Below are 14,288 nucleotides of genomic sequence, written 5' to 3'. Positions count from 1 at the left end.
ATTGTTGCTGCGCGGGACGCGAGCAGTGCGAACACAGGCAATTTTTTTTTTAAAAATCCGATTTTCGGGTAATCCGCGGGAGTTCTAGGCCCCCTGGGCATAATGAAAGAAATCAGAGCAGACTGGGTGGGCCTAGGGCACAATGCATCCACATGGCCAGGACCTGCAGGACCATGCCTCAAAATGGCCTCCCACCAACATAGCCAGCCCCCAACCCCACCCCAAAAAGTCGAAAAACACACATAAAAATCACCACAAACAAACAACATCAACTTATCAACTTACTTGTGAAATCAAATTTCGAATCCAAAAGTAATCCAAAAGGCCTCAAAGCCAAATCTCCAGCAGCATCCACAAAAAGTAATCCTTCCCAGTCAAGATCGAATTCGAAGTGGCCAGGAAATGGACTAAGCAATGGGAGGAGCTTGCTGGACAGGAACAGGAAGTTGGAGACTGGGTCACTTCCTTCACCCCTCCCCAATTGTAATTTTTGTAATTTCGTGAGTGCGAGATTGTTGCTGCCCGCGCCGCGGACCGTGAGCAGTGCGAACACAAGCAAAAAATCCGCAGCGCGCGGATCTGCGTATTTTCGCTACATCCGCGAGAGTTCGCGGATTGCGGATTTACCGAAAATACGAAATATCCGCGAGCGGAACGGATTTTACGCCCATGCTTAGTAACAATCTGTAAGGAAGAAAAGGACATACAACATAAATTGACAAACATTACCAATAGAAAGACTTGCCATACCACTTGCTTGGCGTTACCATACATTCATATATCCCGTGCTCACAGAAGCACTCGTGTATTCATACATGATCGGAACAATAAAGTGAGGTGTCTCAATATACCGTCAAATGTGTACAGGCATACTGTGGGCATCCCAACAAGTCTGATTCTGTGCATTATATGATGGTAGCATTCAAAATAAAGGTACATGAACACCTTATGCACGTATGCACATGAGTGACACAATGTGAGCTGGGTGAGCTTGTTTTGTCATGTGTCTATCACCAAAATGTGCTGCAAGATAAATTAATCTTGTTAGGAGTGGTCTACATAAAATGATACTTATTAGTATACTTTGTAGGCTTACTCAAATAGGTGGTGCGCTAATGACTACTCGTAGGCACTACTCAAATTTCTATGCTGGTCCGGGTGTCACAGGAAAAATTATAAACATGGGCAGAAATACAGGAAAAGGAAACTAATTCTTACTTTGTTTGTTACTAAGATAAGATCAAACGGATCCCTGAAGGCGGAGGGCTCATGTAGTCATACACTACAAAACAGAAGTGTACAGAAGAGGTGTAGTATGCCATTAAATACCGCTAGGTGGTAGCTGCCGGCTAACATGTGCTCAGACACTTACTTCATTAATGAAAACCGCCCATATAAAAACCTACTTCTGGCTCATATGGATCCTGCCGACACTGGTCTCAGTGTGTGTTTGGATTATGAAGGAGAATGCTGGTAGCGGGTGGGCGTGGCGTAACATTACCGCGTTATCAGAAAGTATTCAGTGTAAACGCTGACCACTGGAAGGTTGCTAGCTGCCTGGGGGATGTCGTTTTTAAGCTCAAATTGTGCGTACAAAGACTGCGGCGTGCAATGATTAATATTTCGTAGCTATCAATAGTTGGACACATCCTACCTTAAGCAGCGGGTGTTTTATATCCAATAGAACTCACATTAAGGAGAAAGTTTCTTTAGACATCATTAGTCTATACATGTACCCGCATGGAATTTCAAACATGGTAGCACCATTTAAATTTGGAGGCACCACTGTTATCAAAATGGGGAAACATAAAAATTAAATTCCAACTGATTTAGACCAGTGACTCTAAAGGCTCCATTAATCATGCAGCGTGGTCTTGAATGCATACTCTTCACCTAATGTTGCTGCGATCAGGAGGTTGACACCAGAGCGGAAGAAGTAGAACTCCCTTGTGCCTCAGAGTGTAGCATATCTATATCATTATTACACCTCTGTAGATGGTATATTAAAAGGGGGTTGAGATGTATAAACAATCAGTTATACCTCATTATTTGGTTATGCAGGTTATCTTTCTTTTAGTGATTAATAAGTGTCACTGTGAAATCTATGCGGGAATAGCTCTAAGATGGTTTATTTAGCAAGTTCCAGGGAATGTTATCATTTAGGCCTTCGTTGTGTATTAAGGTGATATATCCCACGCTGTTCTTTGTTATGCAGGCGATGTTGAAGGTTGCCTAGACCAGTGTCTAGCTGTTCAATGACCACCCATCTCATGTCGTTAGTGGTGTGGCCCATTTTCAGAAAATGATTCGTCATTTTGGTGGTCTTTTTCTTTCAACAAATGTTGCTTCTATGCTCGCATATTCGTACCTTTATTTTGCGGCTTGTCATCCCCACATATCTAAGATTGCTGGGGCAGGTAATGAGGTAGAGAACATTACTGGTGTTACAGTTCGTATGTTGCCTGATTTTCCATGTTTTGTCTTTTTCTAAATCAAGAGTTTTGGTTGCTTTAGTGAGGTGGCACACACTGCAATTGCCACATGTGAAATGGCCCATCACATTTGGAAGTCCCCAGGCATTCAATACTGTATTTGTAGGGCGTAGTGTAGGGGGTGGCCGTGTGGACACCAGACTGTCTTTAAGACTTTTGGAGCGTTTGTATGAAAAAAGAGGTTTATCCCAGTTTAATTTGCCACTTGTAAGTATCCTTCAGTTTTTTGGGATAATGCGTGCCACCCTATTACATATGGTATTATAAGTGGTCACACACCTAAGCGATATGTTGGAGGAAATCCGCTGAGTTGGTTCGAGTAGTCCTTCACGATTTTGATTTCTTGCTCGTTTCTGAGCTTTAGTTGTAATGCGAGTGGGGAATCTCTTGCTTGAAGTTTTTTGGTCAAGGTTGCTGCCTGTTCTTTGTAGTCAGTTGTTTTGCTGCAATTTCTGGGTAATTTCAGATATTTATCATATGGGAGATTTTTGCACAGTGGTCTAGGGTGAAAACTCTCGTGACGTAGAAGAGAGATTCGTGCCATTGGTTTAACATGAGTTTTCGTGGTGAGATGCCCGTCCTCTGCAATTATGTCCAGATCCACAAATGTAATTGTGTTTTTACTGATAGTATGGGTGAATTTGAGATTAGGATCTTGTTCATTAATCCACTTCAAAAAGGTATGTAAGGACTCTGTGGTTCCTTCCCATACTAAAAACAATCATCAATATATCTCTTGTAGAATTTGGTGTGTCTTATGTAAAGTGTGTCAGGTCTCAAAAGGTGGATTCGCTCTAAATTGTGGACATATAGGCCTGCCACACTAGGGGCAAAAGTGCTGCCTATAGATGTCCCGTATGTCTGCAAAAACAATTCTCCTTCAAACTCAAAATAGTAGTCCTTCAAGGCTAATTCTGTACATTGAAGCACAAAAGATTTTGGAGTGTTGTAATCCCAAGGAATGGAGTCTAATGATGATTTAAGGACTCGTAGAGTGTCATCTTGTGGGAGGCTAGCATAACGGCTCTCAATATCAAGACTTACCAAAAAAGAGGTGTCAGAATTAAAATCCAAATTGTGTAAGAGTCTTAATAGGTCTTTGATGTCCTTTAGATACGTAGGTGTAGACTGTACAATCGGTTGTAAATAGAAGTCGCAAAAATGTGAAAGTGCTTCCAACAACGAACCTATCCCTGAAACTATCGGGCGACCTGGTGAAGGGTGCCTGTTTTTGTGAATTTTGGGGATGGTGTAGAAGTATGGGATTTTGGCCCCGTTTGCCATCAGGAAAGCAGCCTCATGTCTACTGATATAGACTCCAGATTCTGCATCATCCACTAGGTTTTGAATCCTGTTTTTCCACTCTTCACTAGGATCAATGTAGTTTTTTGCACTCTGTTTGGTAGTACTTCTGATTTTGTACAACAATATCTCCTCCTTTGTCTGCCGGTTTGAATATGATGGTATCAGATCTGAGGGCCTGTATTGCTTCACATTCTGCACTACTTTTGTTTTTTAATGCTGTGCACTCATTGGTATCTTCAATTTGTTTGAAGATAGCTTGTTTGAAAGTCACCAGTTCAACCGGTAGAGTGTGAGGAGGCGGCATAAAATATGATTTATGTTTTAATTTGGTATCATCTTGATCTTCTGTTGAGTCTGTTATTGACATGGTTTCCATATAAGCTTTTAGTTCTAATTTCTGAAAAATTCAGCCAATTCGCAATGCAGTTTAAACTTATCCAGTTTCAATATAGGCACAAACCCTAATCCTTTATTCAGTACCGTTTCTTAAGTCACCGTCAGGGTATGTGAAGAAAGGTTAGTGATTAAGTTCTGTAGGTGCTAGGGCCCGCTTGTTGTTCTCTGGACTTGCTGCAGGTACGTGCTCCAGGATTTTGATGCTCTCCCCAGTGGACCTGGCTCTGTCTGCATCTTCTGCCGTGACCTCTGCGGCTATTTCCTAAAAAAGGAAACCTGGAATTTTGGTTCATAATTGAAATCTGTGGTGGAGCAAATGCTGGATTCCATCTATATTGCATATGGGATCTATTGGAGGCTAGGGACTGGGACAATGCATCGGGCCCCCTTGTGGAATCTGGGGCCAGGGTTGTTGCCAGTTGGTATTGTGACCTCTCCCTCTCTGCTTGTTGTGATAGCTACCCTCACTGGAGCCGTTGGTTATAGATGAATCATCATCAGAAGAGGCAGTCTGATTTACGCGTGCCATAGGCTTACAGTCAGCATCTGCATAAGGGTACGTTTTGGTATATGTAAATTTCTTGAGGTCCTTTTGAAATTTCTGGATCTTATATTGAGTTAGATATTCCTTGTATTTGGCCATTTCTTTATTTACTTCGTCCAGTCGTTTCTTAAAATACGTCAGTGTGGTCTTCAAATGATTCTCAGTGGCCTGAATATCGATGAGCATTGCATCCGATAAACGTTTTGCTGTCTGGATTATAAGAATAATCCAGACCCTAGTACAATGCCAGGCTATTTGTACCCAGTCTTTTTGGAAGGCCGCATCATCTAGGAAGATGCGGGGAGCATTGGTGACAATCAATCCTTTAGGTGCGGTATTATTCCTTAAATATTCTGTCAGGATCATGCCATGTAAGATGGTTCTGATCCAGGTTTTTTTTCTAAGTCAGATTCTCCCAAACAGCACTTTGTGCTATAGTTTGTGCAACGTTTAAATCTGCCATCAGAGGGAGGGGGCAGACAAGATGGCATTTACGTCATCTTCAGTAAAGGTTAATCCTGGATTTTCTGCCATGTTCACAACAGAGTAACACTGTGGGGACAAGCAAAAGAGAGTGAAAAGCTCTCACAGCTGTGCGCTCTCTAGTATGCTAAGAACAAAGGAGAGAGCATGGAAGAAAGGGAGTACATCCTCTTCCCCACACAATGAATAAGTACGACATCTTGGCCGGACCCGTAGGTTTTTCACCTGAGGAATTTCCTACTTGTTATTGAATACTGGAGTGCAGGGAACCATTAAGGTTATTAAAAGAACCCTCACCCACTAACCTGGATGGTGGCATGCTTCATCATAGGGCTCCCAGCTGGGTTGCCGAATGCAACCCAGCTGTGCTACAACACCTGATTACAGTGGAGCAGGTTTTTTATGAAGGTGTGAGTGGGAAGAAGTCCCTTCGTTAAAAATGTTTCTAATGTGCCCAAACGAGGAGTGCTTTATTTAAAGGGCCTTAGGACACATTATAATCAAGATGAGATATTGTGAAGAAAAAATGATCTTCTTTATCTCTGTCTTAAAAAAGGTTGACATGTTTCAGCCTCGCTATAATTAAATGAGGCTTTCTTCGGGACCGTGAAAATGTGAATTGTGAAATGGCAGAAAAAATTATTTTGATGCCACGTGAGTGAATGGGTGATTTTCAGCACACACGCTAAGGTGTGCTGTGCGTAGAGCGTTATGACCGTACTCACGGACCCACAGGCTGGTAACAATCTGTAAGGAAGAAAATGACATACAACATCAATTGACAAACATTATAAATAGAAAGGCTTGCCATACCACTTGCTTGGTGTTACCATACATTTATATATCCCGTGCACACAGAAGCACTCGTATATTCGTACGTAATCATAACAATAAAGTGAAGTGTCTCAATATACCGTCAAATGTGTAGTGGCATACTGTGGACATCCCAACAAGTCCAATTCTGTGCATGATATGATGATAGCATGCAAAATAAATGGTGCATGAACACAGCGCATAGTCACAAGTATGCGCATGAGTGACACGATGTGAGGTGGGTGAGCTTGTTTTGTTTAAATTTGAGTAGCGCCTATGAGTACTCATTAGCGCGCCACCTATTTAAGTATGCCTACAAAGTATACTAATAAGTATCATTTTATGTAGACCACTCCTAACAAGATTAATTTATCTTGCTGCCCATTTTGGTGATCGACACGTGACAAAACAAGCTCACCCAGCTCACTGAAATACTCCTCACCTCCACATATTGCATGGCATGTCTCCAAATTGACTCTGTCTGATCGCCTAAGCTTAGTGTAAGTGCTGATGTTTCCCAAAATTAAACATCTGAACACCCAATAAACAATGTGTGGGACCTTCAATCTCTTATAAAATTCACTCTTAGACACAAAGTTGTCCAAAACCACAAAGAATATTGTATGTGTTTCAGATGGATATGTACCTACAACAAGTACATCCACTGCAATGGCATGAGGAATGTGTTGTCTGCCAATGGAATGTCAGAGTGTGACAAAAACAGCAGTTACTTGAATAGCACGCAGTGAGAACATCTTCCTTAGCACACAAATAATTACCTGCTATAAATGGGATGTGTGAGGCATGTGAGGCCATAGCACTGGTCCACTCATTCACATATATTTAGCTCAGTGAACATGACAATGTAATCACCCTAACATGATAGCCCCAATGTTCATACTGAAGAGATTCTACAGTACATACATTTTCAGTGATGTACTAATAATAGGCAGATACTCAATGCCCATACTCCTCATGAATTCACATCATAGCTGTGCCCCACAAGGATGCACAAGACCTATCCAATACCTTGATAAATGCTAAATAATGCTACACTTGGATAAGTATGGTAAATGAGAAAATGTATACCTCTGCCCTTGAGCAGCCTCATATGTGTTGAGTGTATTTATTTATTTGAAAAGTTTTATATAGCGCTGGCGGTATCAGATCGCTTTACATGAGGAAGGACAATTGTTTCAAAGCATAGTTACAACGTTACTGGAGCATAGTTACATGAGTTACAGGAGCAATTCCCAGTTCTCCCCTATGTATGACTCACTTATTGCTGTGCACTCTCTCAGAGGGGTCTCTGAGACTCCAGGGCACAAATGCTGGGAGAAGTTGGCCTTTGGCAAGGGGCATATTCATGGAGGTATCAGAGCGCTTTACATGAGGATCAGAGCTACAGGTTAAAAGTTACATTTGTTCCAAGAACAAAATCAAACATAGGAAGATAAAAAAGCTAAGTTATGGAACTTTGTCAGGGGAGGGGGAGGGATGGGAGAAAAAACAGGGAGTCAGGGAGAAACTGTGCCCAATGTCCAGCTGGGTAGGGGACGGCAAGGGGGTGAACCAGGGCTGATCTCCACTATAGCTGAACCAAGCAGCTCCACCGGGCATCAGACATAGTACTCGGACTCTGCTGTCTGGATAATGATCAGGTTCAATCAGATAATGTCATAAAAAAGCAGAGGGGTTGGAGAGATGAGAAACCGCAGTCCAAACAAAATCCAGACGCCATCTTGAGGTCAGGCACTGTCCTGAGAGGGCTAAGGAATATTTCGGCTTAGAATAAAGTGTGTAAACAGTTTTAGTTACAGCCTGAGTGAGCATCCTCATAGTGCCAAAGAAGGTGTAATTCCCGGGGTTATTGGTGGGGGTCGTCTGCCTCATCCATCAGCTAGACCCACAGGTCCGAGGACGTAGGGAGGGATCACTGGGGAAGTCACGTGTCATCACACTACACTTGTAGGCTCCTCGGGGGACTGGGCTGGTCTCAGTTCCAGCGCTGTGTTGGCGGGGGTGCAACCCTAAGTGTAAGTGCAACCACGCATTACATCTATTGTACACTATCAACACTTCCCCGAGAGAAGAAGACGTATGAGACTCATGGGCATGATACTTTCAAAGTAAGTAACCGAAGTAAACAGTAGGCCTAGGCAATTAACTCTGCTCCGCTAGCAGAGTTTTTGGAGATTTGGTAACTACGCATTCCATTAAAAACACGGTACTCAGGCAAAAACTCTGTTCTTCCACGTAACAGAATCAGCTACTAAACTGCACCCACAAATGCTTTGATGAAGCAACTTTACATGCTAAAAAGTAAACTTTGGAAATAAAAAATATCAGGCAATGAGAGAGGTGATGATTTTGGGGTCCCCCCTAACCTAGGGGGAGGACCAAGCAGATGCCTTGAATACAAAGAGCATATCATGCTGAACGATTCAGTGGTGGTCCCATCCTCTTAGGACCACCCCAAGCACAGCTGTGGACAAAAATACAATCCCAACCAAAGGCCCTGCAACATTATGGGACGAGATTAGCAGTGGGCATTGAATATTATTGTATCCAATATTAAAATAATTCTACAAAGAGCTGCAGTTCAACTAGTCGTTACTAGGTGTCCCTCACAAGTCAAATGCAAAAGCATTGAAATTATTACATCAAGCTTTTGCATTTGACTCATAAGGGACATCTAGTAACGATTAGTGGAACAGCAGCTTCATGAAAGGGTTTCAATGCTTTTGCATTTGACTTGTGAGGGACACCTAGTAACGACTAGTGGAACTGCAGCTTGATGTAATAATAATTTCAATGCTTTTGCAGAGTAGGCAAGTGGGCAGGTGGTTGCCCGAGCTGGACCACTGCTCAAGCAGGGAAGAACCCCTAGATGAGGCCTCCTTGCAGCAGAGGTCAGTACCCAACTGTGGGACGTCTCCCATGGTTGCTGAGGCCCCTTTGTAGCCATAGGGCTGGAGCCTTTCCCCACTGTGGGTATAGTGTGGAAGGCTGTGGCACTTTCCTATATCCTGCAGGAAGCAGTGCTCAGCTGAGGAGGTTAAACGGATTGTCCACCTGTCATGACAAGCAGCGTGTGCGCTAGCACCAAATCTGTGCTGTGCCCATGTCAGGCCTGCTAGTGCCGGTCGGCCTGAGCCCTTGCACCAGTGATGTTTCTAGTCCCTAGCCACCAGCTTATGAAGACGGGCAGAAGTGCACAGTGGCACCATGGAAGTGCATAGTGCAAGTCTGGACTGCCAATTGTCAGCTGGAAAGTGCACGGACATTGCAGGGTGTGTGTGCTGGTTCTCATGTGGAGCCTTAAGGCCCTGGACCCTTTCCCACTGCACTGCAGTATGAAAGTGCATGCACCCTTTTAACACATGTTAGGAAGTGGTGTGGACATGATGTTGTAAACGTAGGTCAGACCTACCACTGTGGCCTGGGTGCACACTTTCACCTAGGATATGGTTAACTCACATGTGCAACCTGCTTTTTCAGGCTAGGCTGCATGTTTCAAACATGTGTCTGATCTTCCACAGGTGGTCTGTGAGAACACCCTTGCGCACATACCTCGGCTGGTCCATAGCATGCACGGCTCATCTGGAGGAGGATTTTCACCTCCTCTAGGATGGGAGTTGAAGGGCTGGGCAGGCACCTATGGGTGTTCACTGCCAGGTAGGAAGGACGACCCATGAGGGTTTCCCTACCGAGGAAGCATGCTTCCCTTAAGATGCAATAAGGGATTGCAGTGGTGGAGCCTCATAAGTCAAAACCAGTTCCCGTGGTAACAATTGGGCTTGGCATATCTTACGTGGAAATGAAATCCCACTTATAAAAAATAGAAATTGTTATGCACCAAACTCTTTGTGCACCTTGGTATCTGGTACCGGTCAACACCAGAGGCCAGGAGAGCACATCTGGACATTCCCCAGTGACAACCATAAACCATTGGGCATGCAATTGAAAATATCCAACCACTGCCATTTGCGGGCATAGCAGAATATATGAGGGGCAGAAATTGTGACATCTGGCCTCTGGGGCCAGATCACAGCCCCATAAAGAGAGAGATTTGCATTTTGTGGCCCAATGACAGACAGGGTGGATAATTAGGAGACACGTCTGTGGTTCAAAGGTACTTCCTTTGTAATTTGTAATTTGTAATTTGCATTTATATAGCGCATTATCACCAACAGTCTCTAAGCGCTGTGAGAGAGGGATTCTGCTTTTGGTTACTGATGGGGAGAGGGTACTTTACTGTGTGCCCCAGGCCTCCTGGAAAAGTATGGTCTTTTTGAACTTTGCCCCAACTTCAAAGGTCCAATGGAGTAGAACTACCCAGTGCCACCTCACTGTGGGGAGAGATCCGCATGTGGGGAAGCAGGACCATAGGACCTGGCTTGCGTGGTTCACATTGCCAGAAAACTCAGTTGTGCACATGGAGAATACCTGTCAGTAGAAAAGACTGCGTGCCTTGCTGAATAGAGGCTGGCCTGGGCCAACTACCTGCTGAAATGTCACCCTGAAGTGGGCTCCCAATGACTCGTTGGCTGGTCTCCTGTTCTCTCTGAGGTCTCAGGGATATCAAAGATCTCCTACGGGTCCCACACTATCTACCAGTGACATCTGGATAATAGTGGCCTCTAAGTGCCCACATCACCTGCTGAAAACTGGACAGCACAGTGTGAGTTTGGAACTACGGAATCGAGACTGGGGTGCCTAATGCGGAACTCATAAAGTTGCCTGCATCTACGGCAAAGTGGTTCCTGTACTGCAGGGACCTTGACTCGCATCAGCGTCTTGTTGATGGAGAGCAGAATCACTTGTTGTGGGATCCAACGTGGCCCGCTTCATCGACTGTGCCACATTTCTCTTGTGCACCACGCATACTGCATGCTCATTGCATGCATTGTCCGATTCATAGGTTGTGTCCCTCGAAGGTGGGGGATGTAACCATTGCAGAGTTTTATTCTATTTCATGAAGCATTGCTGAACTTGCCTGTGTGTGTGTGACCGGAAACGTTTGGTGCAACTGACATCAAATTCTTGGACTGGAGATTGGAGGCCCCGTAGGTAGGTACGTATGTACCATCTTCATATAGTAATGAAGTTATAACAGTCATGGACAACCTAAACATTTGCAGGGAAGATTTGAAATGTTGTTTTATATTGCATCATGCAACTTGCATCATGTGAATTCCTTAAAATAAATGTATTATTTGGAAGTAACATAAGGGCAATTTGTGTGCCTCAGATGGGCTACATCATGCCGGTGTAAAACTACGCAGAGTCAATGGCTGCATGCCATACCCTGGGCAAAGGGGCTGATCAGTTGTTTGGGGGTGGTTGTACACATTGAACACCCATGCAATTTAAAGCATTCCCTGATTTAACATACATGAGTGACCAGGGAATGCTATAAAAATGCCAGAGCTCCCCAGTTGAAGTTTAAGCAGAAAATATATTTTCACTCTCCATTTGTGTTAAACATTCCATGTGTGCTGTGTTGTGCAGCACACGTATAGAGATTAATATGCCTCAGACAAATGTCAATGTACAGGACAAAACAAAACAAACTTGCTTACAACGCATGCACGCTTGCACCATGTTGCAAGGTAGCATGCATTGCGCTAGTCAGCGCACTGTACTCCAACACCATCATAACTCTGATATGGCCCTTACAATGTCACATACGATGTATACCTGTCCCTTGACATCACAGCACTACTTTGGTCTGCCTAGGGTCAATTGTGTCACTCATGTGTCATGGTGCAACGGAGCCAGACATTGTGATGACCAGCAGTACTGAAAACATCAGTTGATGAGGAATGCTTGAGGCATGTCATGAAAGATACCTCTGTCGTTTAACATCCAGCCCGCTCAGTCCTGCAAGGTGACTAGCTGCATCCCATATTAATACAATGTTACATGTGTGTGTGTCAAGAGGGTTGTACATATCTTAAACCCTGGGATGACATAGTCTTTTATATGGAATTATGATTGCACTATTTTAATTGTCCATCCAGAGGACAAAAATATCGACATCTCCCATTCTACCAGGATGACGTTGACAGATTCTCCCGAGACACCAATGTAACCAGTAAGTGTAATACGTACATGGATGTACTGTCTGTATCTGTGTGTGATGGGAAACATCCATTACAACGCAGGCATTACAACACAAGGCCTTTGCAACGCAGCTAATACAACAAAAGTTCCATTGCAACACATGCTATTATGAGGCATGCCATTACAATGCATATGCCTCACTGAGCAGCACCTTCCCTGAAGTAAGCACCTTGTGTTGTTAGAATAGCAATTTACCTTTTAATGGTACATGCATTGTAATAGCTTGTGTTGTAATGGAAGTTGCGTTATAAAAACCATTTTGTAAATGTGTGTGTTTGTTTCTAGTTTGTGTTGTAATGTCATACATTCGTGTGTGATCCATGTGTTTTGTGACATTGTGATGTGTATTGGGAGGTATCAATCACTTGCAACCAATCTGCAGCCAGTGTGCCACCACAATTGAACTTGCCCACAGAATCATTTGGAATTGACAAGGAGGCATGTCATTGTGAATGTAAGGGCAATGTAAGCAGGTCCACATGAAGCATGCATGTTTACATCTGTGGTGATGGTTAGCATATCCATAGTCTTGCTGCATTTGGCACATGAACCATCATCTGCAGATGTACAACACTATCAAATTTGGTCATAACACAAATGGCACACACAAACATTATAAATCATGTTTCAACAGATGTAGCAGCAAAGTTAAATAAATGTCACTAAGCTTGTCTGGCCAGGTTTCTGTTGCATAGGTCCATATTTGTGTATGTTTGTGTATGACACAGGTGCTGATGATGTCCCCTTGTCATCCACAGACATGTTACCAAGTGTGAACAGGGAGGTATCATGAAATCAGAGTAATACAAAATGTGTGTCAAAATACCACGTACATTCCATCATCATGCAGCATACTATGCTCATACATGCTGCATACATTTGACCTCTCCTGCTATATAATTCCAGTGTGACTGACCGTATGTGTGGCTAGTCTAGACCCTGGGTGTACATTTTTTTCACCACCCATAAGATAAATGCAAGGTTGGATTATTTTTTTATATCAAATAAACTACTACAGACCTGTTGATTTTTTAAGTACCCAAGAGAGATGGCAGATCACAACCCGCTAGTCCTTGAGGCAGATATAAACTCAGGGGCATATTACCAACCAATAGAGATAATTTTTGTCTCTAACTTGTTTAGAGACAGAAATTATCGCCGCACATCGGCGATTTTTATCGCAGATAAACCTTGCTATTAGCAAGGTTTATCGCAAATGCGATAAAAAACGGCCGCAATGCATGAATATCGCTGAAAAGTCAGCGATATTCATGTATTATCGAGCAAATGCTCTTAGCCATGTTATACACCTCCCATTGGATAACATGGCTAAGAACTGCTCCTGGGCAAGTGTTAGCTTTTGGAGATATTCGCGCTTAGCGCGAATATCTCCAAAAGTTGGTAATAGGAGATAGCGATGTTAGCGACTGTTTTCAGTCGCTAACATCTTGGCACGCCCACTTTGCATGTCATTAGTGATAAATATCACTGACATGCAAAGCGGGGCCCAAGATGGTCACTATCTCCTATTAGCTGTCGCTAACTGGTGTTAGCGACAGCTTGGTAATAGGGAGATAATTTTATCTCCGCTTTCTTGGCTTTTAAAGCCAAAAAAGCGGAGATAAAGCCCCTTGATAATATGCCCCTCAGTTCCACGTTTAACTCATAGTTGGTCTTTTGAGAGAGCTTTGCTTCTGGATGAGGAATATGTTTAGTGTATGAAGGAATGGTTCCCCCAGTTTATGTCGGAGAATATGGGAAGTGCCTCAATGGGCATGGTATGGGACGCATTTAAGGCAGGTATCCATGTGGAGACCTCCAGATTTAGTTGGTCCCATAAAAAAAAAAGAGAAACAGCAATTGCATGAGTTATTCGAAACTCTTCTGCAGGAGGAAACCAACTTAATAGATGCGTGTCAAGGGGACGCGAGATTGAGGATGCTCAATTAAAAGTGGCAGTGGCCAAAGCAGCTATTACAGACATCTCGCTAGGGAAAGAAACGGATAAAATGCATGATATGGAAACATAGGGCCTTATGAATATAACGAAAGGGTTTGGAGGCAATTTACAATCCATACAATACAGCATATAAAACAAGGTGACATAAGGGAAATCCAAAATCCGG

This window comes from Lissotriton helveticus, chromosome 7, assembly GCF_964261635.1.
Source record: "Lissotriton helveticus chromosome 7, aLisHel1.1, whole genome shotgun sequence".
NCBI classification, from domain to species: domain Eukaryota; kingdom Metazoa; phylum Chordata; class Amphibia; order Caudata; family Salamandridae; genus Lissotriton; species Lissotriton helveticus.
This window is presented reverse-complemented; position numbering follows the sequence as displayed.